The sequence below is a fragment of the Alligator mississippiensis genome, chromosome 10 (genome assembly GCF_030867095.1).
Source record: "Alligator mississippiensis isolate rAllMis1 chromosome 10, rAllMis1, whole genome shotgun sequence".
Classification (NCBI taxonomy): domain Eukaryota; kingdom Metazoa; phylum Chordata; order Crocodylia; family Alligatoridae; genus Alligator; species Alligator mississippiensis.
The window spans coordinates 38,043,073-38,070,826 of record NC_081833.1 but is presented as its reverse complement, the minus strand read 5'-3'; the positions used below and the strand labels follow the sequence as shown (position 1 = coordinate 38,070,826).

General features: G+C 47.9%; 1 long non-coding RNA gene across 1 annotated transcript; it reads left to right on the top strand.

Annotated features, from left to right (window-relative positions):
* Positions 1-412: 412 nt before the first annotated feature.
* On the top strand, positions 413-14,497 carry LOC132243453 (uncharacterized). Its single transcript, XR_009455029.1, has 3 exons — positions 413-508; positions 14,126-14,205; positions 14,334-14,497. It is a non-coding gene; the product is annotated as an uncharacterized LOC132243453 (long non-coding RNA).
* The last annotated feature ends 13,257 nt before the right edge of the window (positions 14,498-27,754 follow it).

Sequence of the window (27,754 nt, the reverse complement as noted above, 5' to 3'; positions counted from 1 at the left end):
TGAAGTGCAGTTCATAGGCTCCTCTGTGAAAAGTGGTTTGTAAATTCAAACAAGCACTGAACCTCACTAACCTCAACACCAGAAGCCAACTTTCTACAGCCCAAAACACACCAAATGGATCCAGGCCATGGCATGGCATGACATGCAAAACCTGCCAACAATATCTCCAGTATGGAGATATCTTCACAATACAATACATATCTGTCACAGAGCACTTAGGTGCCCTGCTCCTAAAGAGGGGAAAACTGCTAGGGAAAGAGACCTAGCAGTGAATAAGGAGCCCAGCTGTTGGTTGCCAGGGCAACTGGAGGGAGCAAGAGATCGCACCTGCCGGCGGTCAGCTGATTGAAAGGGGCAGGGCCTGGCTCCCTTATAAACCCTAAGGGCTAAGGCCAGAGGCAGTTCACTGCTAGCAGCCCAGGAGGAAGGAGCTCTCTGCCGTGGAAGAGAGGAGAAGCCTAACTGAAGGAGCAGCGGCTGACACGGCTGCAGAATGGAGTTTTTCCCGGTAGGCTGGAATGTTGTTATGGTCAAGCGGCTTCAGTTTAAGTTATAACCGAAGGGCTTGCATTTGTGTTGCTGTTTGTCACCGGTGGTTTGGGTGAGGCTATTAGGGGTTGGAGGAGGCCTCATAGGGGACCCACAGCAGTGTGGGGACCCCAGTGCCAGCAAGGGTGCAGCATTCGGGGTGCACTGACCCCAGCCCCAGAGAGGGGCAGCTGAGAAGCCCCAGAGAAGGGGGCATTGCTGAGAAGCCCCAGTGCGGGCATGGTGAGTCATGAGAGAAGGCGGCATTACTGAGAAGGCCCTGAGAGAGGGCGTGGAGAGAGACAGGGCTGCGGAGAGCCCGAATGCCAGAGAGAGGGTGTAGACCTGGACAGAACAATGTCTATTCCAGCTGCAAGACTTGGAACGTGGTAAAGGGGTGGTAGGAGCCACGCATAGCCCCTAAGGCTAGGGCGCTCCTGAAGCACCCATTGTAGAGCGGGACCCACGAGGAGTCCAGAAAACCACAGGTTTTGAGTAACCAGCAAGATGTGACCGAGAGGGCGTAAAAGGCAGCCTCCCAAATATATGGTGTTATCAAAGACGTGGCAGGAAAGAATTTGAGGGTGCCCTTGGGCCAACTTGGCATGGGAAGGGGGCCTTGAGGAGATCACGGCCCTCCTGTAGGACCCCCACTGTGACAATATCTCTATCAGGACACCAAGTGCTCTGATGGAAAATACATAGGAGACACCAAGCAACAACTGCACACCAGAATGAGTGCACACTGAAAATCTATCAAAAAGAAGAACACCCAACTACCTGTCTCCAATTTCTCAGGCCTGATCCTCAAAGGGAATTTACAACCCACTTTTCACAGACAAGCCTATGAACTGAACTTCATCAACCTCCTAGGTACAGAAACTCATGGACTCAATATACCCATTGGAATTCTGACACACTACAACCTGCCAGATATCTGACTCCCCAGGCATCTGTCCACTTCTACCTGCACTGCTACATCCCACTTCCCTAGGAACAGCACATGTACCAAATGCAGGTGCTTCCTCAACCTGACATATCTTGCTTTGGCTTGCCCAGTAGGCCAAGGAGTCCCCAAATTGAGATGCATTGACAACAGTGCTCCATGTCTCCTATGTGAGATCGGCAGCCACCAAGGCCTGATGGACCCCACCATGGAAGCCATGCCCTTGGCCCACATTGGCAGCGCCCATGGTGGAGGAGGAAACGGGCTGGTGGATGGCATACTGGCATGAGACAGTGGATCCCCATCTTTCATGTCCCCCCATCTCCTCTGTTCTGCCTCCCTGACTTTCTTCATCAGTACCCCATCCACTGATCCAGGAGTTGGCTGCCACATAAGCTCCCCTTCACCCTTGAGTCACACATGGCAGCCAGCACATGGACTGTACTGGACTGCAAGGGATCAAGCCATTTCCTGATGCCCTCCTTCAGCGGCTTCACTGGTGCCTGCACGGTTGGTGACATCAGCTTGCCCTAGCCAGGAACATTGATCCCCTGGAACTTCTCCATTTGCTTCTAAAGTTCCCTCACTACAGGGATCACCTGGCTAAGGAGGGCATCACCAGCGCTGAGGCTCTTGATGGCCTCAAGGAAGGGCTTGAGGACCACCAAGATCACAGAGATGGTATCCCACTCAGCTCTGTTAAGGGGACTGCTGATCTCAATCTCTCTGAGCAAGGCCATTTCATGGATGGCCTTCAGTTGCTCCACCAGCCTCCCAAGCATCAGGTATGTGGAGTTCCACCAAGTCTCCACATCCTGCATGATTTTCTGCTGTGGGATGTTCAGCTCTGCCTGGTTCTCCTGCAGCATCTTGCCACCTTTGATGCTTTGGTGGAAGTAGCCTGCCACCTTCCTGCATTTGGAAATGAGCTTGTTGGTGGTGCTAGCACCATCACCAGCAGCCCTGTCCTCCTCCAAGGCATCTGTGACAATGAGGTAGAACTTGTGTGCCACACAGCAGATGGCAACAAAGTTGGTATCATGGACTGCCTTGACCATATTGGCCCCATTGTCGGTGACCATGAACCCATGGGTAAGCTCGCCCTGCTTAGTGAGCTACCCCTGCACCAAGCGGTTCATGGGCCCCCATGATCTCAGTTACAGTGTGGGACTCATCCATCACCTCAGCTTGAAGGAGAGCCCACCAATGGCCTGACTTGTCACACCAGTGCCCTGTGAGGAAAAGGTATGCATGATCTCCACCCCAGCTGCTCCAGATGTCCGAGGTGAAGTGTAAGGCCACCTACAGACCTGCCTTGTGCAGCTCCTTCCTCAAGTACTACCTGCATGCCTCATATAGGGAGGGCACCACCATCCTGCTGAAGGTGGTGCACGTGGGCATTTGGTAGGATGGGGCCACAAGCACCATGAGCCACCTGAACCCTGGCCGTTCAAATAAGGACAAGAGCTGGTTATCCACAGCAAGCATCTCCCCAGTGCTCACCTTTGCAATATGCCCCGCTTTCTGCCCACCTTTCCCCCACTGTTCCAGGGTGGCCTGCCTCTGCTTCGGGGGATGGGAGCTTTGGAGCGAGAGGGGGACTTCTTTCTAGGCATGCTCCCACTGGTGCCAGGCTGAGGAGGAATAAGGGCAAGGGGGTGGTGCCTGCAGAGATGCGTCAGCCTCCCTGTGGTGCTGATGTGTTTTGTTCCCTTGCTCCAGCTGGTTTGGACTCAGCAGAGCAGGCAGATAGCATATGTGAGATCATCAGCCAGCTCAGAATGATCCCAGACCACACTACCCACTTGCTTCTGGGGTGCAGGTGCATGTGCGGATGCTGCCTTTTCCCCATCCTCAGCAGGCAGAGGCACAGCAACAGGAGGAGTGGACTCAGCTGAGCCACTTGCCTCCACAACCTCTACCTCAGCTTCCTCCAAAGTGCCTTCTGAGGAAGGAGACCTGGCTCTAGGGAAAACTTGAGAGGTATGGAGCACAAACTCAAATTCCCTCTTTCCCCAGAATTTTTCTTGCTATGGTACTTCAGATCCAGATCCAGCTCCATCTCCAGCTTTTCCTCTGCAGTGGAAGGCTCGGCATGGGAAGCGAAATGGGAATGGAGGAGACTGTCATGCCGGTGCTGCTTGTTGTCATGGTGGTGGGGGTTATGGCTAGTGCTCTTGGAGGGGATGCAGACTCACTCATAGGCAGTGGCACTGCTCCCTTCTCCTTGCTGCCTGTAGAAGTGGAAGCCTCATGCCTACTAGTTGTAGGAAAGAGAGTGCATCTCAGTTTGGGGCAGGAAACTTACAGCTCTCCCTCTACCCTCTCTTCTGCCCCTCCCTGAAGGCTTGCCAGCTGCCTTTCCAGCATGCTTCATGGTGTTTCATAGTGTGTTTGCCTTGGTGTGCTGGAAAATCTGTGTGTTTTTCTGTAATGTAATCTAATTTATGGAATATATTTAGATAATTGTATATGTATGTGTTTTTATGTAATTTATGTATGTATTTATGAAATAAATACAAAATATAAATGTATGTAGTATGTGTTCCTGAATAAATTCTATATTATAATATTCAATATATGTTGCACTTCCCTGCACAGTGAATGGAATGTACACTGTGAGAAAAAGCACAGATTTCTTTTCTGGAGGAAAAGAACCAAAATAGACTAACACAAACAGAAAGAGGATTTTGCAGGAGGACTAAATTGAAATGAATGAATCAATATAATAATAAAATAAAAGGATATAGAAAGCAAAAGGTATTGATGAATCCCACTTACTACGAACAGGCTAGTAAGTAGGAAATGATAGCCTTTGTTGGCAGCTCAGTTAAAAACAAAATGCTGCTTTTTATGCTGTTTTCCAATCCCTCCCCCAGAGCACTTGAACTGGAAGGGACCTCAGGGAAAGATGATCACAGTCACTCACCAGCTACATAGTCAAGATCAGAGCAGTCCTTCCCCCTCCCTCTCCTTACTTTTGTTTCCCTGCAATCAAGTCCAGCTTCAGCTTTGAAACTGAAAACATTTTGAAACTTTCAAAATGTTTTGACTCCCCTCGTTTCATTTTGAGGTTGTTTCGAAGCCTTTCATTTCATTTCGATTTTGCTGTTTTGAACTCGAAATGAGTTGAAACAATTGCGAAACAAAATAGATCGCGAAATTCCTCACAGCCCTACTGGAGAGCATTAGACTGTCAAATCTTTTAAAGACTTTTTAACAAGGAACACCAGAATCACTTCTTCCATCTTGTCTTTGGCAGTGACACAGCTGGGTGTTTCATTCCAGATATGAGGTAACCCATCATGCACCTGCCCCACTGCATTACATTAAACTGTAGAGAAAAATTTCTCCTTACCTCAACATGAAATGGAAGGATTGATAACTATCCCCCCTTCCCTCTCCTCTGCTTAAGCAAAGTATAATTACATGCGTTGAACTAGCTCCTCCACTGGTGAGAGGTCAGCAGTGAAGTCGGCGCTGCTACATCTGATAAACTGATTCACTTTTTTGAGTCTTATATGTTAGACCTCGACTCCATGCAATGCCCAACAACTAAGGAGACAATGGATCAATGCACTCATCACTTGCACACATTGCTCGTCAACAGCTTTATTCAAAATGGAGACCGCTTTGGGCAAGCTCCAACAAACCAGGGAGCAGCCATGAACATTAGTTCTTTCCATATTTATACACCTTGGTTTATGCTCATTAACATTTACTCCACCTTTTGTCCCTCCTTTGTTCCACCCTTAGTCCTTCCCATCTTAAGCTCCGCCTCTGTTTGCTGTTTGTTTCATTAGCATGGAATTGCCTATGTATTTCACTTATTTACATGTCTTTTTGCTTTGAGCGCATGCCTAAGACCCTGACCCCTGCTTCTTTCAGTCACTTGGGTGGACTTCGACCAAAGCCTGGAAGCTTCTGGAGGCTTCTTTACCACTCACTTTTTCGCATATGTTTATCTCAGATTCTGTTACCAGTTACATGTTGTCTTTCACATTCCAGTCTGTTTTTCAGTCCCAAGTTGGACCATCTCCACATTCCTAAGATTTCACCTTATTCACAGCACACAGACTTACACAGACTCACCTGCTGCTTTTTTCAAAAAATGGTTGACACAATTAGGATGGCTACTTAGCATAAGCAAGTGGCTGGCTTAGCATAAACATTCATATGTTTAGTGTTCACATTAGTGTCCTGGCTCTGCTGCAAGACTCATGGGTATAAGCCTTCTGTGCCCCCATGAGCTTAGGGATCCCAGCAGTGACCCCACGACCCCCAACGAGCCCCGGCCTGCCCGCAGGTAAGCAGGGGCCTGTGGAGGGAGGGACCTAGTTAGCTGGAAGTGGACTAAGTGGGCCAAGGAGGTTCACACCCCCCTGGGCTCCTACTTGGCCCAGCCCCCCAGGGAGTCGTGTGACCCCCCCCCTGCAGGTGCGTGTGACAGGTTAGGGGGGAGTTACCCACCTGTTCCTTCCCTCGGTGGAGGGGAGGGATCTTCCTTAGCCCCCTCCAAAACAGCAAGGCACCAGCCAGCCCTTCTGCGCATGTGCACAGTTTAAAAAGGGCCTAGCAACAGCAATAAGCCTCATTAGTGGCCCGGCTCCAGTGCGAGATGTGCGGGTGTAAGCCCACTGTGCCCCTGTGAGCCTAGGGACCCCAACAGTGACACCAGGACCCCCGACGGGCCCCAGCCTGCCCGCAGGTAAGCAGGGGCCCATGGAGGGAGGGATCTAGTCAGCTGGGAGTGGGCTAAGTGGACCAAGGAGGGTCACGGCCCCCAACTCCTACTTCGCCCAGCCTCCCAGGGAGCCGCATGACCAGAGACTCACAAACAGGCTGCACAAACAGGCGTGCTTCTAGGCCTGGTGCATGAGTTAGCACAGGAGTTCGCTCAGGAGGGCAAGTGGGAGGGCCTGAGGCCCTACCTGTGAGCCCCCCAGGCTAGACAGTCCCAGCTGTAGCCAGCCCACCACTGGCATGACGCGGATGGGCACGCTGTCACCTGGGTCATGAAGCCTACAGGGATTTGGGTGCAGGGCTTAAGGGTCTGGGGGCGCAGGTGGTGTTTTCTTAGATCATCCCAGTCTCGAGCTATGGGCTGAGGATGGAGAGGAGTATCCAGGTAGTCAACCAAAGACTGCAGCGCTGGTGTCATTGGGAAGGCTTTGGCTTCCATGACCATAGTCCACTCTTTGGAGAGAGAGAGGCAGCGAGCTGCTGGGAAGGGATGGCCTCCACCTCTCTCCACTGGGGAGGAGGCTCTTCCCAGCCAGACTGACTGACCTTCTCCACCGGGGTTTAAACTAAGCCCGCTGGGGGATGGGGGGACTATTGCCACTGCTGGTCTGCTGAGCAACCCTTGCAAAGCCGGCAGACCAAGGCACTTAAGGGATCCCACCCTAGCCCCAGCCGGGGTAGGAACAAAATGTAGGCAAGGCAAGGGCCCCCAAAGGGACAGTTGCAGGCCTATACACAAATGCCAGAAGCTTGGGGAATAATCAGGAGGAAGTTGTTCTCCTGCTAAATGCAAATAACTATGGTATCATAGGGATAACGGAGACCTGGTGGGACTCCACCCATGACTGGGCCACAGGTATAGATGGCTATACCCTGTACAGGAGGGATCGAGTGGACAAAAGGGGCGGGGGCATAGCTCTCTATGTCAAGGAAAGCTACACGTCCCTGCAAGCTGACATTGGCACCCACGGTGGATGACTTGAGACCCTCTGGGTTAAAATCCATGGGGAACACCGCACAGGGTCAAGACCTTGACCAGGAGTTCACCAGGGAATTGGCTGAAGCCACATGCTGCCGGTGTATGGTTGTCATGGGAGATTTCAACTACCCAGACATCCCGTGGGAGGAGCGCTCAGCCAAATCCGAGAGGTCACAAAGCTTTCTCTCATGCGTGGATGACTTCTATCTGATGCAGGAAGTCTACAGGCTGACAAGAGGTAAAGCACTGCTCGACCTCATACTGGCAACCAGGGACAACCTAATCAGTGACCTAATGATAGAAGGGAAGCTGGGTGACAGTGACCATGAGCTGATCACCTTCACCATCTGCTGTAAAGCTGGCAAGTCAGTCAGCAATACAGAAGTCCTCAACTTCAGGAAAGCTGACTTTGACAAGCTAAGGAGGCTTGTCAGAGAGGCCCTAAAGGGCCACAACCCAAAGGGGAGGGGAGTTCAGGATGAGTGGTTGCTCCTCAAGGGAGCAATCCTGGATGCACAAGCAAAGTCCATCCCGTCTCAGAGGAAAGGCAGCAAAAGGGCACAGCAGCCCCCTTGGCTCTCCAGGGAACTGGCGGACCTCCTGCATCTTAAAAGGAAGACCTACAAAGGATCGAGGACTGGAGCACCACCAAGGAGGAATACTCTGCTCTGGACCTGCAGAGAGCAAACCAGGAAAGCCGAGGCTGTGATGGAACTCCAGCTAGCTACAAATAGCAAGGAAAATAAAAAGTCCTTTTTTAGATATGTGGGGAGCTAGAGGAAAAGCAAGGGCAACATTGGACCCCTGCTAAAACAGATGGGGCAACTGACAACCGATGCTCAGGAAAAAGTGAACTTGCTAAATGGGTACTTTGCGTCAGGTTTTCACCAGTCTCATGGGATGCCCCTGCCCACTGTGGGTCAGGGAGGCCTGGGTGAGGGAGATTCCTTGCCTTCCATTGAAGCTGACCTCATGAAGGAACACCTTGACAGGCTGGATACCTTCAAGTCAGCTGGCCCTGACAGGTTACACCCAAGGGTACTCAAGGAGCTGGCAAATATCATAGCTCAGCCCCTGGCATGGATCTTTGAGAGCTCTTGGCACTCTGGTGAAATGCCCAAAGTTTGGAAGAGGGCCAATGTCATGCCTATCTTCAAGAAAGGGAGGAAAGTAGATCTGCCTAACTACAGGCCCATCAGCCTGACCTCTATCTTGGGGAAGGTCTTGGAAAAGATTATCAAATAGGTCATCCTTAATAGACTAGCTGAAGGCAATATCCTGAGGGATACCCAGCATGGGTTTGTTGTGGGTAGGTCTTGCCTGACCAATCTCATTTCTTTTTATGACCAGGTGACCTATCACCTGGACAAGGGGGAAGAGATTGATGTTGTATATCTTGACTTTAAAAAAGCCTTCGATCTGGTATCCCATGATCACCTCTTGGCTAAACTGGCTAATAGCGGCCTCAACCTCACCACAATCTGCTGGCTGGGGAATTGGCTCCACGCTAGGACCCAGAGGGTGGTGGTTGATAGAAGCCAAACATCTTGGTGCGCGGTCACCAGTGGGGTCCCTCAAGGCTCTGTCCTAGGGCCTATACTATTTAACAACTTCATCAATGATGTGGACATTGGTGTCAGAAACAGACTGGCCAAGTTTGCTGATGACACCAAACTCTGGGGTAAAGTGTCCACACCTGAGGACAGGAGGGTGATCCAGGTGGATCTTGACAGGCTCAGAAAATGGGTGGATGAGAACCTGATAGTGTTCAACAGTGAAAAATGCAAGGTTCTCCACCTTGGGAGGAAAAACCTGCAGCATGCTTATAGGCTCAGCAGTGCTACACTGGTTAGCAGTACAGATGAAAGGGACTTGGGGGTCAGGATGGACCACAAGATGAATGATTTCACCATAAGACGTCGAGTGGGTAAGGTAACTAGTAGGGTGAAAGTGCTAGATTTTAGGAAAGCTGATTTCAATGAACTCAGGCGATTAGTCAAGGATGCACTGCACAGTAGGAGCTTTGAAGAGATGGGAGCCCAGGAAAGGTGGCTGTGCCTTAAGGAAATGATCCTTCGGGCACAGAGGGAGACGATCCTGATGCGAGGAAAAAGGGGGAAAGGGGCCAGAAGGGTTCCTTGGCTGACCAGAGAAATCCAGGGCAGCTTGTGGACTAAAAGGGGAGCATATAAAAAGTGGAAACAGGGAGAGATTACCAAAGAGAAGTATACCTCCTCTGCTCGCACTTGTAGGGAGGCAGTTAGATGGGCCAAAGCTACCATGGAGCTGAGGATGGCATCCCAAGTAAAGGATAACAAAAAATTGTTTTTTAGATATATAGGGAGTAAAAGGAAGGCCCAGGGTGGAATAGGACCCCTACTAAATGGGCAGAAGCAATTGGTGATGGACAGGGGGAACAAGGCTGAACTCCTCAACGAGTTCTTTGCCTCAGTGTTCCTAAGTGAGGGGCAAGACAAGGCTCTCACTGGGATTGTAGAAAGGCAGCAGCAAGGCACCAGACTGACATGCGTAGACCCTGAGATGGTGCAGAGGCACTTGGAGGAACTGGATGCGTTTAAGTCGGCAGGCCTGGATGAGCTCCATTCGAGGGTACTGAAGGCACTGGCTGACATCATTGCACAGCCACTGGCGGTAATATTTGAACACTTGTGGCGCATGGGCCAGGTCCCAGAGGACTGGAAAAGGTCCAATGTGGTCCCCATTTTCAAGAAGGGGAGGAAGGAGGACCCAGGAAACTATAGGCCAGTCAGTCTTACCTCCATCCTAGGCAAAGTCTTTGAAAAAATTATCAAGGCTCACATTTGTGAGAGCCTGGCAGGAAAAATTATGCTGAGGGGAAATCAGCACGGGTTCGTAGCAGGTAGATCATGCCTGACTAATCTAGTCTCTTTTTATGACCAGGTTACAAAACACCTGGACGCAGGAGTAGGGGTAGATGTCATTTACTTAGACTTCAGGAAGACCTTCGATACAGTATCCCACACCATACTGGTGAACAAGTTAAGAGGCTGTGACTTGGATGACTACACAGTCCGGTGGGTGGCGAATTGGCTAGAGGGTCGCACCCAGAGAGTTGTAGTGGATGGGTCGGTATCGACCTGGAAGGGTGTGGGCAGTGGGGTCCCGCAGGGCTCGGTCCTTGGACCAATATTCTTCAATGTCTTCATCAGCGACTTGGACGAGGGAGTGAAGTGTACTCTGTCCAAGTTTGCGGATGACACAAAACTGTGGGGAAAAGTGGACACACTGGAGGGCAGGGAACAACTACAAGCAGACCTGGACAGGTTGGACATATGGGCAGAAAACAACAGAATGCAATTCAACAAGGAGAAATGCAAAGTGCTGCACCTAGGAAGGAAAAATGTCCAGCATACCTACTGCCTAGGAAATGACCTGCTTGGTGGAACGGAAGCAGAAAGGGATCTTGGAGTCCTAGTGGACCTCAAGATGAACATGAGTCGCCAGTGTGACGAAGCCATCAGAAAAGCTAATGGCACTTTATTGTGCATCAGCAGATGCATGACGAACAGAACCAAAGAGGTTATACTTCCCCTCTATCGGGCGCTGGGCAGACCGCAGCTGGAATACTGCGTGCAGTTTTGGGTCCTGCACTTCAGGAGGGATGTGGATAGCCTGGAGAGGGTCCAGAGAAGGGCCAGTCTTATGGTTAAGGGCTTGCAGGCCAAGCCCTATGAGGAGAGACTAGGGCACCGGGACCTCTTCAGCCTCCGCAAGAGAAGGTTGAGAGGCAACCTTGTGGCTGCCTATAAGTTCATCACGGGGGCACAGAAGGGAATTGGTGAGGTTTTATTCACCAAGGCACCCCCGGGGGTTACAACAAATAATGGCCACAAGCTAGCAGAGAGCAGATTTAGACTAGACATTAGGAAGAACTTCTTCACAGATAGTGGCCAAGGTCTGGAACGGGCTCCCAAGGGAGGTGGTGCTCTCCCCTACCCTGGGGGTCTTCAAGAGGAGGTTAGATAAGCATCTAGCTGGGGTCATCTGAACCCAGCACTCTTTCCTGCCTATGCAGGGGGTCGGACCCGATGATCTATTGAGGTCCCTTCTGACCCTAGCGTCTATGAACCTATGAATCTATGAACACGAGCCTTCAATGTGATGGTGTGGGTAGTAAAGTGAGCAAAACGCTGGCTTGCATCCATAGATGCTTCTCAAGTAAATCCCAGGAGGTCATTCTCCCATTTTACTTGGCCTCGGTGAGGCCACAGCTGGAGTACTGCGTCCAGTTTTGGGCTCCACAATTCAAAAAGGATATGGAGAAGCTTGAGAGGGTGCAGAGAAGAGCCACGCACATGATCAGAGGTCAGGAAAACAGTCCTTATGATGAGAGGCTGAGAGCCATGGGACTCTTCAGCCTGGAAAAGTGCAGGCTCAGGGGTGATCTGGTAGCCACCTATAAGTTTATCAGGGGTGCTCATCAGGATCTGGGGGAACGTCTGTTCACCAGAATGCCCCAAGGGATGACAAGATCGAATGGTCTCAAACTCCGCCGTGACTGATTCAGGTTGGACATAAGGAAGAATTTCTTTATTGTCCAAGCCCCCAAGGTTTGGAATAGACTGCCGCTGGAGGTGGTTCAAGGACCCACTTTGAACGCCTTCAAGACACATTTGGATGCTTATCTTGCTGGGATCCTATGATCCCTGCTGACCTCCTGCCCCTGGGGCAGGGGGCTGGACTCAATGATCCTCTGGGATCCCTTCCAGCCCAAATGTCTATGAAATCTATGAAAATAAGCAAAATCTGTTTTATCTCCTAATGATAGCCAGTGGTTTGTATCCTCTTTCTTTTACACAATGAGCTATATATCTTACAACACTACTATATTGTTAGGAAAATGTTTGCCTAAGCATTTTGCAATGTTAATTTTAACAAACCATTCTGCCTTTCATAGATTCATAGATTCATAGATGTTAGGGTCGGAAGGGACCACAATAGCTCATCGAGTCCGACCCCCTGCATAAGCAGGAAAGAGTGCTGGGTCTAGATGACCCCAGCTAGATACTCATCTAACCTCCTCTTGAAGACCCCCAGGGTAAGGGAGAGCACCACCTCCCTTGGGAGCCCGTTCCAGACCTTGGCCACCCGAACTGTGAAGAAGTTCTTCCTAATGTCCAATCTAAATCTGCTCTCTGTTAGCTTGTGGCCGTTGTTTCTTGTAACCCCCGGGGGCGCCTTGGTGAATAAATACTCACCAATTCCCTAAATACTCACCAATTCCCTCACAATCTGCCTTGTGGTTAGCAGCTTGCTAGGCCACAGGTTACAGCCTTTTATTCAGCTGCAAATCTAATGCTCCTCAGAATCTAAATATTGTCACCCTAACAATATGGATTGCATTTACCCTTCAGATATGTACATTTACAGCTCGACTTGAATATTTCTATTATAATTAGCCTTTGATACCTTACAGGAGAGGCTGTCTTCAAGGAAGGCTAAATGGTTTCCCCCAAGGTTACAAATAACTCAGTACATGGTAGTTGAGTTTGAATTGCTTGTTCCAGTGCTTGATAGATTACCCTAGCTCTATGCCAGATTTCATCAGAAATTTACTCTAGTCTCATCTACCCCAAGCACTGTGATTTTGTGCCACTAGTACACGTAACCCGTGGCCAATTCTTTTTGCCTTCCAGGCCACACTGTACTGAGCTACATCAGTACCAGAACTGACCAATAGAGGATTTATTTCCTGTTCCTCTTTGCCTAGCTCTTCACTTATTCGGAAGTTCCAGATGGGAGTTGACCTTGCGGTTAGCATTTTGTAGTATGTGGTTTCCTTTGTGAAAATAACATTTTACTCATCTGCTCTGATGACTGTGAAACTCAAACTGAGCTGGGCCTACTCACAGAAGTTAAAATACAAAATACTGATGACAATTGCATAAATGTTAGAGTGGCCAAGGTCTGGAACAGGCTCCCAAGGGAGGTGGTGCTCTCCCCTACCCTGGGAGTGTTCAAGAGGAGGTTAGATAAGCATCTAGCTGGGGTCATCTAGACCCAGCACTCTTTCCTGCCTATGCAGGGGGTCGGACTCGATGATCTATTGAGGTCCCTTCCGACCTTAACATCTAAGAATCTATGAAATGGAAGAGGATGTAAGTTTGCAGCTGCACCGTCTGAAAAGAAATCATGAGACATCACTTCCAGCTTATATTAGCATATTTATGATGATTTTAAGCAGGCCTCTATCAGTGTGTGTAGACAAAATGATATTTCCCATTTGCATCGAGGCAACTGTGTTTGTGTTTGCATGACCCAGGATTTTCCACCACTTTGAAGTCCATTTAGTGCCTTAAACTAACACTACTCAGAGATGTGTTAATTTGCAGCGCTGTCCAGTTACGCTACTTTCCAGTTACGCTGCTCCAACTGTGGATTTGTTCATGCAAACAGTCAGAGACTCCAAAGACTTCTAATTAATCCCCTTCACCACAAGGTGGCTCTGTGTTCTGACCTTTAGCCAGTAGGTGCCACCGTGTGATCTTTTTTACCCTCCTTCACTCCTCACTCCTCCCTCCTCCCTCACAGTACAGAGTTCAGGTCAGGATGGGTCCTCTCAGACCAATTATTATTTTAAAATGTGGGAGACAAGTAATCCCTTAATTTTCTACCCCTCTTAATTCTTCCGCCCCCCCACCTATAGTGTATGTCCTCCCCCCGCACTCATGTATCCTCCTGTCCTCCCACCCCACCCATGTACCCTCCACCTGCTCCCCCCGCACCTCCTGTCATATGGTGCCACTGGTGGACATAGCTCCCAACAACAGCTGCAGCATCCCCATAATGGTAAGGTTTTTGCAAGTAGTTTGAAACTTTGAAGTGAGTGGTTACACGACTTCCTTCAATATTGCAAACCTTTTGAACTTCATCACATTCCATTTCAGAACCATGACAAAAAGTCCAGGGGCAGGACGCTGCCTCCCAGACCCGAAGCCCAGGATATGCAGCGTCCAGTGATATTTAGGTAATATGTCCCACAACCTTGTGTGTGTATGTGTGTGTGTGTGTGTGTGTCGGGGGGGAGTCCGGTTTTTCGACTGTGTGCCAAACCCCCCTCCTCTTCCTCTTCTTCCTTTTTCCCTCTCCTCACAGAAAACTAATGTGGGTGAAACTCACCAGGGGCAGCAACCAGCCCACAGCCCAGTAATGAATGAAGATAGTAAAGAGGAGAGGAGAGTGAAATATCTTCATTTAAAAAAAAATTTTTTTTTACGTTTGGTATATATTTTATAGTGTTAAGTTGAATATATATTTATTATTAAAGCTGCAGCATTTTCAGTAAAGTGTTTTTTACCTGCGCCATGGCATTACTGGAAAGAGTTGCAGAGTTGCAGGGTGGACTGTTATTGGAGGGAGGGAGGTCAAATGCTTGTTAAGTGCTAGCTAGGGTATGGTGCAGCCAGCAGGTCTTGTAAAAAAAAAACCCCAAAACCCCAAAACCCCAACTAAACAACCCCACCCACCCCCAGCAGCAAGCAGGCAATCTGCAAAACTTCTCCATGCATGGACCTCCCAGGACCTTTAGCCTTTATCCTTTAGCAAGTCTTTAAAGACTTTAATAAGTCTTTAATGCATTATAATACATTTCATATGCATGGTCCCCAAGAATGGGTGGGGGGTTGGGGTTAATGCCTCCTGCCGCAGCTCCAAAACCACTTCTTTTTTCTGATTGTTTACTTTGCAGGCTGTACTGTTATAGGAGATGCAATGCAAAAATGAGTTTTTTTCAATGCTTTCTTTGCAATGTAATGTTTTCTTTACAAAACCCTGCATGCAGCACCTTTTGGAGCTGGGTTTGCAGACTGCGCCCCCCCCCCCCCCGCCCCCTCCCCCAGTTGGCTGCACCCCGCTCCCCCTCTGGAGACATCTCATCAAATTTTGTTCAGGATTGATTTGTCCTCCTTTGCCATATCTCTCCTCTCAGCTTTCTCAAAGGACAGGGAGAAAGTGAGAGGGAAATGAGGAGCAGCACTCCCAAAGTAGCCCAGGGTAATCTCTTCAGCTACCTCTAGGCCTCTGCAGAATCAAGTGTATTCAAAGAAAGCATCATTGTGAGGGAGAACTTATTTTCATCCAAATTCAAGAAATTTGTAATACCTTCTTCTCCTATGCTAAGTATTGGCATGTCCTCATCAGATGGGTCGCAGCAAAGCAGAGCTGCTAATTAGCCATGGCCAGGGTTTCAAAAAGCACTCTGTTCCCTATGGAGAGGCCAGAAGTGTTATGCAGCAGATGGCTATCCCCAGCCATATTATTGAGGTGCCTGGAGGGGAGGCCAACCAATCTGAAATATGGGCCCTGACCAGCTTTGTGTCCAGCCTGGGAAGCTACTGCACTCCTGCCCCTGGCTGGCTGCAACCACTCCCCCACTCCCAAGTTCATGCCCTGAAATCAAGCAGAAGCAAATACAAATCAGCATTTTTTTGTTCCTCATCTCGATAGCAATTCAATTTATTGTGAAAAAAAAATCGATTGAGAAATCACAATAAAGCTAAAACAGTATAGACCTTTTTTTGTTGTTGTTGCTCAACAATGCCATTGGTAGTCAACTGGTGAATACATTTTTTTACAGTACAGCCATTGCCAGCAAACACAATACGATAAGATAAAACACCAATTCACAATATGCTCCCACGGTCCCTTGAGTAATCCCTTGATGTGATATGGATGGATGGAGGGGTGCATGATGGGAGGGCAAGAGGCAGGGAGACAAGCAAACAGCCAGCCTGGTTACTGGTCCTTCATAGTTACCGGCCATGTCTCAGCAGTGTCTTAGTTTTGGTCTATATGCCACACATGTCCAATGTAGGGTGAGTGGGTGGGGTGCTTTTTGGAGAGCTGATGACTGCATGACTTTTATGAAGTCATGGCATTACTGGAAAGTTGCAGGGTGGACTGTAATTGGATGGAGGGAGGTTGAATGCTTGGCCAGAGCTAGTGTGCAGCCAGCATTTCTTGCAAGAAAGAAAACTAAACAAACCCACCCACAAAGCTTAGTCCGGGGGGAAGGGCCTCCTCTGGTGGGGGCCCCCAGGCACGTTCCCCTAGGGACTCCCTCAAGTTTAAACGTATGGCCCAATCCAACTGACTGGCTGAGTCAGGCCATGGGTGGGTGGGATGGGGGAGAAGGAGGGACTGAGGCATCCTGCACCCCCTTCCCAGTTACTGAACATGTCCCAGCAGGAAGATAGCTGGGTCGGGGTGGGGGCAGGCATGGTCCCAAAGGGGCTCCCTCAGGTGGGGGTCCCCAGGCATGGTCCCCTATAGGCCCCCTCAGGTGCAGATGTATGGCTCAACTCAGCTGGCTTGCTGAGTCGGGCCATGCTACTCTCCATTACATTGTAACTTTGGAACCTTTGCTGGCCACAAAGCTTAGGTAGGTAGGGAGGGACCCCCTCAGGTGGGGAGGGGGGGATGAGACTTTCTACTTTCTGTTATCCTTATTTATTTAAAATCTTCCTTTCCTCCACAAGTCAGAGAAGAAACTCAAGTAGATAGAAGCCTCAAGGAGACAGAGTGGTGGATGGGTGTCAGAAGACATGTACCCCAGTCTGAATTTGCTGGGACATGGCCAGTAACCAGGAGGGCAAGAAGACTATCAAATGGGCCTGCAGAACTTGTGCAAATCAAACTGATGCAGAGGTGGGCAAGTGAGGCAAAGAGCCTACTACACAGACCCCAGAGGTCATGGCCAGCAACCAAGAAGAAAGCCTCCACATTTGTGGCCAGCAACAATCCTCCAATTACAATTCCATAATACGCTCATTAGCAAACAGGGCCAGCAACCAGGAGGAGGGCTAGAATAATATGAAATGGAGCTGCAGAACTTGTGCAACTCCTACCATACTGGAGCTGATGCTCAGCCAAAGCCTGTGAAGAAAGCCTCCACAATTCAAGTAGTATACAGAAAAGAAGCCTGAGGAGTACTTGTGGCCAGCAACCAGGAGGAGGAAGTAATACAAGTTCAGTAAGGGTGTTATGTAAAGTGGAAGGGTATATATATCTCTTCTCCATGGGAATAGAGGGACCTAGGGAAGAGCTTGAACCAGGAGGTGAGCAATTCCTTCCATTCCCCTCCTCCCCGTCTCCCCCCCCCCGGCATGGGGAAAGAGGCAGGGAGGGCGCATAATCACCTGCCTTATACTCAGTATCTGTTTTATCATTGTAAGGAATTTAACTGTAATTATAAGTCTATATAACATAAATCTATATAACATAAGTCTATATCATACATTGGCTATATATATATGGTGGAGGCCAGGATGTGTGATGTGTGCAGGTGATAAGGGAGATCTATCTGCTTTGAAATGCTGTGATAAGGAATTGAACCGTTATAATTATTATTGACCATTAATAAATCATCATTAATATTACTATTACTACAAACTCTTATTAATATATTACTATTGGAATTAATAGTATTATTGACTCCTATTATTAGTATTACCTATTGTATTATAAATCTATATAAGTCAGGATGAAAGTCAACTGTAACTATAATGCATAATACTTGAGTTGTTGAGAGAATACTGAAGGAAGTGTTGTCATCCTCTTCATTTTCTTTCTCCCTTTCTCTTTCTGCCTCTTGTCACACCAACAGAGGTCAATCAGCCTGTGACTAGCAGTGGAAGGGGATCTAAAAGCCAGAGGGAGGGAGGTTAGAAAGAACATCAGAATTTGTATTGGTGCCTCTTGTGCACCTCATGTACTTTCCTTCACACCCATAAAATTCCACCAGCCCCGTTTACAATAAATTTGAACTAAACAATGCATCCCCTCAAACCAGAGATGACCCTCTCAGGGTAGAGGGCAGTGGTGTACTGATGGCGGTGGGCAGCGCAGCCACCCTGGCATGGATGTGAAGGGGGCACCATTGGCAGGTGTGAAGGGGGCGCCACCACTCCATGTTGCTCTCCCCTCCCTCTCACTTGCCACCGAACCTGCCGCAGAAGGCAGCTTGTCATGTGGGATCAAGAGCAGTGGCACCTTGGGCTTGTCTCCCGGGCCCCAGAGACCCACAGTATGCCACTGGTGCAGGGCCTTAGGCAAATTAGCTCCTCGCTCCGCCGCGCAGAGCCAATGCCATGTGCCACAGCAGTGGGGGAGGGAAGTTGGTAAGCGTCCGGATGCAAGGCTGGCAGCAGCGGTGAGGAGTCACCCAGTCCACTGCGCCTGTCTCTGCAAGGCCCCCAAAGCTCTGTGCCTGGGGCAGTTGCTTGTATTCGCACCCCCCTAGGGATGACCCTGCCACCCTCAGGACACAGACAAGTGTCAGGTGTCACTTGCCAAAGGTGGCATGTAGCACATTGCCATGTCCTTTTTTGAGTCGCATGTCGCAAAGGTGGGGACATCAAATAGCACTCGAAGCTTCATTGCACCCCACTTGATCAGCCTGCAGTCTTCTCAAACCCTGGATTCGCATCGCTGTGCCCTGCCGGGAGCAAGTCTTGTGACTGGGATAAGTCCTTCTCTGCTCCCACAGTGCTGTCATCCCTCACCCACCTCAAACCTCCCTCACTGATACAGCAAATGCACACTCTGACCTCTGCTCCCCAAATGTATGGTGCTTGAGCTGGGCAACAGCCCTGCCCCCCCCAGCAGCCTAATTTTGGTGTGGAAAAAAAACCAGACACTCTGGTGCCAGGCTGGAAAAGAGCGCCAAAAGAAGGCGAAAACATTTGCAAAGTCCCTGGGTTTGTGTACAAGCAAAGCTGGTCTTAAACCCCGTGCCACACCCGCACCACGGCCTCACTTTGGTATTCCAAAACAAAGTCAGTTCCTGGCACCTGGCTGGAAAAGAGCCCAAAAAGAATCTTGAAAAAGGGCATTTTCAAAGTTTCCGTCTAGGGAAAATGCAAGGAAGGGTTGTGAAGGGTGATCCAAAGAGCCTGGAAAAGCATGAACCCCTGTGGACGACTTTGCAAAGTGGCTTGTGACTTCCAAAAAAACAAACCAGGCTGCTGGTGGGGTGACACACCACTCCCCTTCTCCCAACTAAGGGAGGTGAAATCAGAAACAGTAAGTACATATGTCCTCAAAAGTGACTTTGCAGAGTGGACACTGCCTTTGCAAAATGCTGGTGTGCAGGCCAGCACTTGTGTGTTGCGACCCACCCAGGCACCCCTGTTTACCTCTGTAGCCTCCCTGTGTACCTGTGCAAGAGAAATTGTCAGTCCCTCCCCCCTGGCACCATGTAGCAAGTGGCAGGAAAAACAAACAGAGAAATGAACCCAAACAATGAACAAAATGCACCTTCGCAACCAAGCAGCGTAAGGGTGGATATGGAGGCTGACACAAGAAGCCAGGAAACCATGAAGTTTTATTGTTTGCAACACACTAGTTACTTGTGTTTCTTTGCCTTTACCCCATCATGACCCTGAACCTCCCCTGTCTCCCTGAAATATGAAGTGGTGATCTCCTGGCCCTGCTGGCAGTCATAAGGTCCTCCTGTGACCCCACTGAGTTAGGGGGGAACAGGCTCAGCTGTAATTCTCCGCTCATCTTGCACAGAGGCAAGACGAGTGGACTGACTTTTCCCTTTCGGACGACGTACCCATTTATTTAGGAACTTCTGCACACTCTGAAAGGCATCATTGAAAGTGTCCTGTGACGTCTGTAATTCAACATGGGTCTCATCAACCATGTCTTTCAAATTCTGCATGGTGTCTTGCACTTCCTCGAGGATGGCATTGTGGTGGGCCAGTAGGGGGTGTGCCTGCATTGAGCCACCTACCTCACTGCACCCAACCACCTTCCACACTCAGAGTGCCTCCCTGGGGTGCCTCACGTCCAGCCAACCCTCTTCCTGGAGCACACCCGCAAGCCTGGGGGTAACGCTGCCACCACCCAGAGTCTGGACTGATCTGGGACCTGTGCTTTCTGGGAAACACAGGCCTAGTAGTGCTTGAGGGTACTTGACCCACTGCAAGAACTTGGGGTGCTTTCCTCAGTCTGAAGCACAAATAATGGTCTCCCTTAGTCAGCCAAACCAAGGGGTCCCCAAGGCATAATCTAGCCCCTCTCCCAATAAGTCTCCCATGCTAGGCCAAGGGTGTCTGCCCTCTGCAGTGAACATGGTAACCAAATTGTCAGATAGGTAATTAGCCTAATAGCACAGTTTGGGGAGAGACAGAGATGGCATTCTGCCACAGGCAGATCAAAACCTGATGACATTCAACATAGAGAAATGCAAAGTACTCCACCTTGGGTGAAAGAGCCCACATCATACCTATAGGCTCAGTAGTGCTACAATCACTAGCACCATGACCGAAAAAGACTTGGGGGTCATGACTGACCACAAGATGAATATGAGTCACAGCAGGCAAAGCAAATAAAACCCTGGCTTGCATCTACCGATGCATCTCAAGCAAGACCCAAGATGTCATCTTCCTGGTTTGCTTGGCCTTGGTGAGGCTGCAGCTGGAATACTGAATCCAATTCTGGGCTCCACACTTTAAAAAGGACGTGGAGAAGCCTGAGAGAGTCCAGAGGAGATCCAGGCACATGAACAGAGGTCAAGAGAGCAGGCCTTATGAGGAGAAGCTAAGAGGCATGGGACTCTTCAGGAAGGAGAAGTGTAGGCTTAGGGGGGAGTTGGTGGCAGCCTATCAGTATATCAGGGGTGTGCATCAGGATCTGTAAGAATGTCTGTTAACCAGGGCTCCCCAAGAGAAGACAAAATCTAATGGTCACAAACTGCTGGAAAAACATTTTAAACTGGACATAAGGAAAAACTTCTTTACCGTCCGAATCTCCAGAGCCTGGAATAGACTCCCCTCAGAAGTGGTGTAAGCATCTACTCTGGAGACATTCAAGAAGCTTTTGGATGCTTATCTTGCATCCTCTTTGGGCAGGGGGCTGGACCCGATAATCTTGTGAGGTCCCTTCCAGCCCTAATGTCTATGAAATCTATGAAATCCAGTTTTTCAGATACTGCAAAAAATATACCATTATTTATTATATTATAGAAAAGAGTGGCATTTGTCTGCTTTATATATTTTACTGGTGTCCTTCATTGTGGTATCCCACAATGGCCCACAAATAATTGTCACAGAGAAGACTTGATGGATGGACTTTGATTCTTCTCTCCCCACTGCTTATTGAAAGCTCTGGATAGTATTTGCGCAGCAGTGTGTGACCCTGGCATTTTATGGCAATACATGTAGAAATTCACAGCACCATTCGCTCATTCACAACTCCCCATATTAATGTGCTTTCTTGTGATACTTTGGTCAAAACAGTTCTGTCAGCTGTACATGCACAGAGACTCCTTTATTCACCTTACATTTCTGTCAGAATTCTAGAATATCAGAAAGAAGCCACTTTCTCCAAGAGATTTTTCAGTCATCTGTGTGGCTGTATTATAGTCCAGTAATTGCTCTGGGTTACATGTATGAGTTCATATGTCATTTCATGTTCAAAGATAGGTGTAAATTGCCCAATAAGAGTCACCAGTGGATAGCTGTCTTTAAGCACAAAGGACATGCTTCCTGTGCCTTTAGAACTATGCGGGTGGTAAGTATTGTCTTCTCCTGCTGACTTACTCCAGCTCAGTTTGTGAATCTTTTTTTGTAGAACTGCTATGCTTATTCACTGCTCTCACTGGCTTTATCATTTCCTCATTTTTGTATGCCAGAGACCAATGTGGAGGGATATCGTTTTGCTACTTTACAGTCTCTCTATCCTCTTTGATTGCACCCTGATCTGACAGACTCCCACAGTGGAAAAACTTGTCAAACTGAAAAGCAGTAAAGTTCCATAGAAATGTAATAGTCATTTCTCTAAGAAAATAAAAGCCTATAAAAGTGAATTGAGTTAAGAGCCTTTATCCTACATACTTTTATAGAAGGGACAAGAGTGTATTATATGACTATTTATAATGGCCCAAAATCTACAATAAAAAGTTCTCATTCTTGTTTAAATTCTCTGGGACTTTTCCATGATGGTTTTCCTGCAGGATTTCTACTTCTGATGTGCTTGTGCTACATGAATAATGTGTTTGCTTTGAAAGCTTTGTCAATGGTATTTGTTCTGTACACATCCTCTTCCTTTCCCTTTTGACAGCTTACCTTCAGAGGCAGAGTCATTGAATGAACATGGGCTGCAATCCAGAAGCTGGTTCAGATATGATCTCAGCTCTGACTCAGCATGTGAACTTGAGGAAAACACCTCATCGCCTTCTGAATCAGCTTCTCAAATCTTTTAAATAGGATTGATTTCTACCTCAGAAGACTTCTGGGAGGATGAACTCCTTAATGTTGGTATGAAAGGAACAGTGCTGTCAGGGTTGAGGTTATTGTTCTCTTTGTAACATCATCCGGAATCAAGCTGAGAGCCACTGGGGAGCTTGTCCATAACAAGATAGCTGGGGATAACCAGGTATACAGACAAATCTGTGCTTCAGTTTCTACCCTTCCCAGCAATTTGCTTGTGGTCTGACTACGGCCACCATCTAATGATCACCCATTTCTGTTCATGTGTGTGCCCCAAACTTGTGCATGAGAGCTTTCTGTACAAGCACATGGCAGGTGCCTGAAACAGCCATATACCACTTCATACTCTGAATGGAGATAGACCAGTGCTTGTGGGGGGTGGTTGGCATGAGGCCCAGGCTCATGCTCTTTTTAGAGGGATTACATGATGCCTGGGCTTTGTGCTAATTCCTTGTGCACTCACCTGGAGCAAGTAAGTCCCTTCCTCAGTGATTTTCCCCAATATCTTCTCTCTGCTACTCCCCATTGCCCAGCCAGGAAATTTCTGTGCAGCTCCAGTAGACACTTCCCTTCCACAGACTCCTCTTAACTCTGCTGTCAACTCTGTTCTGAAATAGTGTTAATCTAGTCTGGCATCTAGCAGCAAGATGGGAGTACTCACAGGGGCCACTTGCTGGTGAGGATGAGGCTAGGTTCTCAGCCTGGGAGAGGTATCATCATATATTGGCAATACACAAGCCACAAAGGGCAGCTCTTTCACAGTCACATCGTCCCTCAGGATGCATTACTGCTCTCCTTAGGTTAGGGTTTCTCCTGTAAAAGACCTCTTCTCCAGCTGACCCTTTATCTTTCTCAGAGCAAAGTAATAAGGCTCTACAATGGTCATGTACTTAACAGCTGCACCTATCTGGTGTGCACCCTTAGGGATGAGAGGAGTCATGATTAATGTCAGAACTGCTTAATGCAGGAGTTGTGCATGCGTTTCCCTTGTTTTATGAAGTTTCAAAATTCACAGGGCTCTAGAGATTGACAAATTGTGGAAATCTTGGCATTTTTCTTGATTTTTAAAGAAATTGTTAATGTCAAATTCTTGTTGAAATTTCAGACTTCCAGAAGTGTTCACTCAGCTCTATTAGAGACATACAAGATAGTGAAAGGGCAAGAAAAAGAAGAAAAAGTACAGCACAGAGAAGGTAGATCAGGCACTTCCAACCAACCACTATTGTGACACAAGAAATCTCTTTCTGAAGAACTGTGTTCCTACCTCTGCAACATGGTTCCTGTGTGATGCTTGGCAAGCCAATTTAAACCAGACTTCTCACAGGTAGGGACTAACTGTGCACACAGTTCTCATTTTGGGATGACTGGTCTGACATGCAAGGGAGTGGTCCACAGCTAGGCTGAGCACTCAGTTTCAACTGAAGTCAATGGGAGCTGGAGCTGGTGGCTATACTGAAAAACTCAGGTTCTATTTGTCTCAAATTGGGATCTCAAGATGAATGGAATCTTGTTAGCCTTAATCTCTCATTGCCTCAGCTCTCTGTATTAATGTGTGAATAATACTGCTTCCTTCTCTTAAAGCAGTGCTGTCAAGATAAATTCAAATTTTGGAACCATTCAGCTATTGAAGTGATAAGTCCCAAAGAAAAGCTTGTTGAGAAATTAATGATCCTGTCCACATAGAAGAGACTGATTCGTGTTCAGTAGATAAGGTCTGGGATTACACATTGAACAACAGAGATAAAACAAGGTACTGACTAGGCAGGGCTTGATGCTAAAAGAAAATCAGGATGCGATTGTGTAATTAAAGAGTGCTTCATAATGCATAATGCTTCATAATGCATAAGCAAGATTACATAGGCAGCCCTACTATTACTAACCCATCTTTTAAGTGTCTGACTTGGCCATCTTAACAATGTTCTTTTAACATATGTGTGTTTGTGTTACAAACCTAGCTAGATGCTGTCTGTGTGCAACCTGCATGCAGGTTACTAATATATCAAAGATGTAGTCTAAAGTGGAGGCCTTTTTGCAAATTTAGAGAGAATCCCTTTCTGGTGGCATATGACATGGTATGATTTTGGTCTCTTATGAACACAGGAGATATTCAAATCCAGTCCTCCACAGACTCACTAATGACAGCATCATGTATTTCTACCAGACTGTGGAAGGATCTCTTATCTACTATCTAGTTGAATCAGTGACATGATTTGCTTAGTGTCCCAGAGTGGAAATAATCATGCCCAAGCTGCTGTTCATTTGTGGCAGGTAGTTGTGCAGCTAAAATGTACAGATAAGAGCTGAATCAAAGTCTCATATTCACAGTCAACCAATGCCACAAAGCTGGATATCATCTCCCCTTCCTGTGGCCTGGAAAGAGACCACTGATGTTTGGTGTCCCTGGGGGCCAAATAAGAATGACCCTTCTCTATTCAGTCCTGGGCTTCCCCACATGGCTATGCTAGAGGGTGCCAGTGTTAAACTAAAAGGAGTGATTTCCCCTGATGCAAGAAAGGAAGTCACCTCTAGTTACATTAACCCTGGACTTCCCCAAAGTGCTTCTTTAGAAGTGGCCTCTTTCCTAATTAGATGAACTCCCCTCTATCCTTATCAAAGCCAGAAGGAAATCAACCCCATGACTTTTTACAGCCCATGGAAGAAGACAAATCAAGGGGAGTTAATCTCTCTCTCTGGCTGAGTTATGAAACAGTTGTCAGTTTCCTCTGTCCTGGCAATCTAAAGAGTTCTCATGCCCCGTTGCCATGACTGAATGACTAATAGATACAACAGTGCAAAATAATGGGAGATCCTCAGACTAAAATAACATTGACTAAGTGTTGAGAGTGGGATTGACATAAATGCATAGGTGATTATGGAGCACAAGACCCATTGCCTTTTCCTGGGACTTGTGCTCTTAAATACCTTAGGTATTTTAGACAATCTCATCATAAAGACCTTTTCTCCATTCTCGCTCAGCTGCCCCTTGACATCTTGCCATGCATGAAATAAGGACTGTGAAGAGGCAGTTAGCAGCTTGGCTTAGATCCACTTGTGCCAACTCTTGAGACTTTACTACAAGCCTTGCAATAATGGATTGGGGTTTTTTTACTTAGAGCTCCAGTTCCTAGAATCATGTTATTTGGTGAGAATTTCAGGTTCCCTTTTCTCTTTAAATTACATTTCCAGCCCTTATAGTTACAAAGCAAGTCTTGAAAATGTGACTTGAGTACAACCTAAGGCCTCAAGAGACTTTAAAGCAAAAGAAAACCCAACATGTATTTTAATCTCATGATTTTTAAAATAAGCTCATGGTTTGTAGCATAGGGATCTGACTCATTATTTGTAAACATGTGGGGTTGGCAGTACTGTAGATTTCTTCTGTCCTCTACATCCGCCTCTTTGAATCATTTCTGTCTCTCTCAATCGCTTTCTAGATCTGGTTACCAGGATAATCTATGGAGAATGCCCTGTTTCCTAAGCAAAGCCCTAGTTCTGTGATCTAGTCTAGCCTCCTGTTTCTGAACTTCACTGAAGTAGCTGGCTTTGTCTTAGAAACCCAGCAAAATGTCCCAGGTCACATAGATTCCCCCCAAATAACAGTCCCAGATCTCTTAAGTGCTCTCATTTTAAGCATATATACAAATCAATTATTGGAGACTTTTTATATTAAGTGTTAGTGACATCCACTGGTCCTACAGGTGAACTGCAACCCTATAAAAGCATGATGTTTCTTCTTCAACTCTTGGCACATACCTTCTAGTCCAAGTATTTAGTAGAGACGTGAAGGATTCAGCAGCATCCTGGGGCCAGTCCTTCTTGTGGGAAGGATTTTAGTGGGGCTGCCCTTTGAACTCTTGGTCATAGTTAGGGTGGGAAAGGGAAATCAGGGAAGTGCTGTCAGACTTGAACGCTAGATGTGGGGGTGTTTAGGAGTAAAGAAAAACTCTGATGAAATTGGGACTGGGAAGCTAACTGAAGAGACAGAACCAGAAAATGTTTCTGTATTGTGCTCAAGCACCTCCAGATGTCTAAAACACTTAGATGAGATACTGAAAAGTTCTCATTAGGAACAGTATCACTACTTGGGCTCCTTAAAATTTTTCTATCAAAGCTGGGGTTTTTTCATAGAAAGTATTTTTGACTAAATACATTTCTTCGTGAAAAGTGCCTGTTTTCCCATTTGGTTTGGTTGAAAAATAGTATATCAAAACTGAACTATTTTAGTCTGATACTGTAAGATGCTAATGTGTATATGCTGCCACAACACCTCACAGGAGTTAGCGTTCATGTGCTTTGAATCCCCTTTCCTCTGTATGATCCAGGCTCTCAGGCTGGATTATACTCCCCTCCCCACAGGGGTCCTATGATGCATTACCTCCCCTATTCAAGAGGGGAGACAAAAGGCATAATAGGAGACAGTGCAATGAGGAGAGGTAGTAAGATGCCCAAGCTGCTCTGCTACCACAGCCCCCTTTTGTAATAGAATAACACAATAATTCTGAAGGCTGATTCTATTCTTCCAAAGGTGATGTCATACCTCCCAAGAGTGAAAGACAGTTGGTTGGTGCAGGCATCATAACTTACTGATGCAATTGTAGCCTTGCGTAAGCTGTTATGGGTACATTCTGGGCAGATCACAGCCAGGTATGTTTGGTCATGCCAGTAAGAGCTAACCACTTTTACATTTGCTGCTCGCTTTGGCTAAGGATCCACTGTTCAGGGCCCTCACCTCTGCTGCAGCAGAGCTAGTAGATAGCACCCCGAGGCCACCCTGGGCTTGTTAGGATGCACAATGAGCAAAGTTAAACAAATAAACTATCATTTAATTCTTCAGCATCCATGCGGCTTGCACTTCCTCATTCACCACACCTATGTCAGCTTCCTTCCTGGGAGACTCACTGCATCCCAGGACCTGGATCCTCAGCCTTCAGTGAGTCCTTCCAGGTCTGGGAGGGTGTGAAGAGGTGCTCCCCAGGGTGTGGGGCTGTTCAGGCTCCCCCACACCTGTAGTAATGAGGCCCAGCCCTGTTACACCTTGTCATTCAACTCCTGCTCCTGCTCTGAAATAGACAAGGCTCGTCCCCTGGTGGCCAGTCCCGTAACGGCCTCTCTCCAGCGGTGCCTCTGGCTCCTCTTGATGGCCTGGTACCCCACCCGGCCTCTCTCCAGGGCTTCTCCAATGGCCTTGTGCCCCGCACTGGGCACCAAGGGAGCTCTTGTGGGAGCCAAGCCCTTACTGGCTCCCATTCCCCAGCCTCACTCCAGGGGTCTTTCCCCTTCCTAGGCCCTGGTCTGGGCACC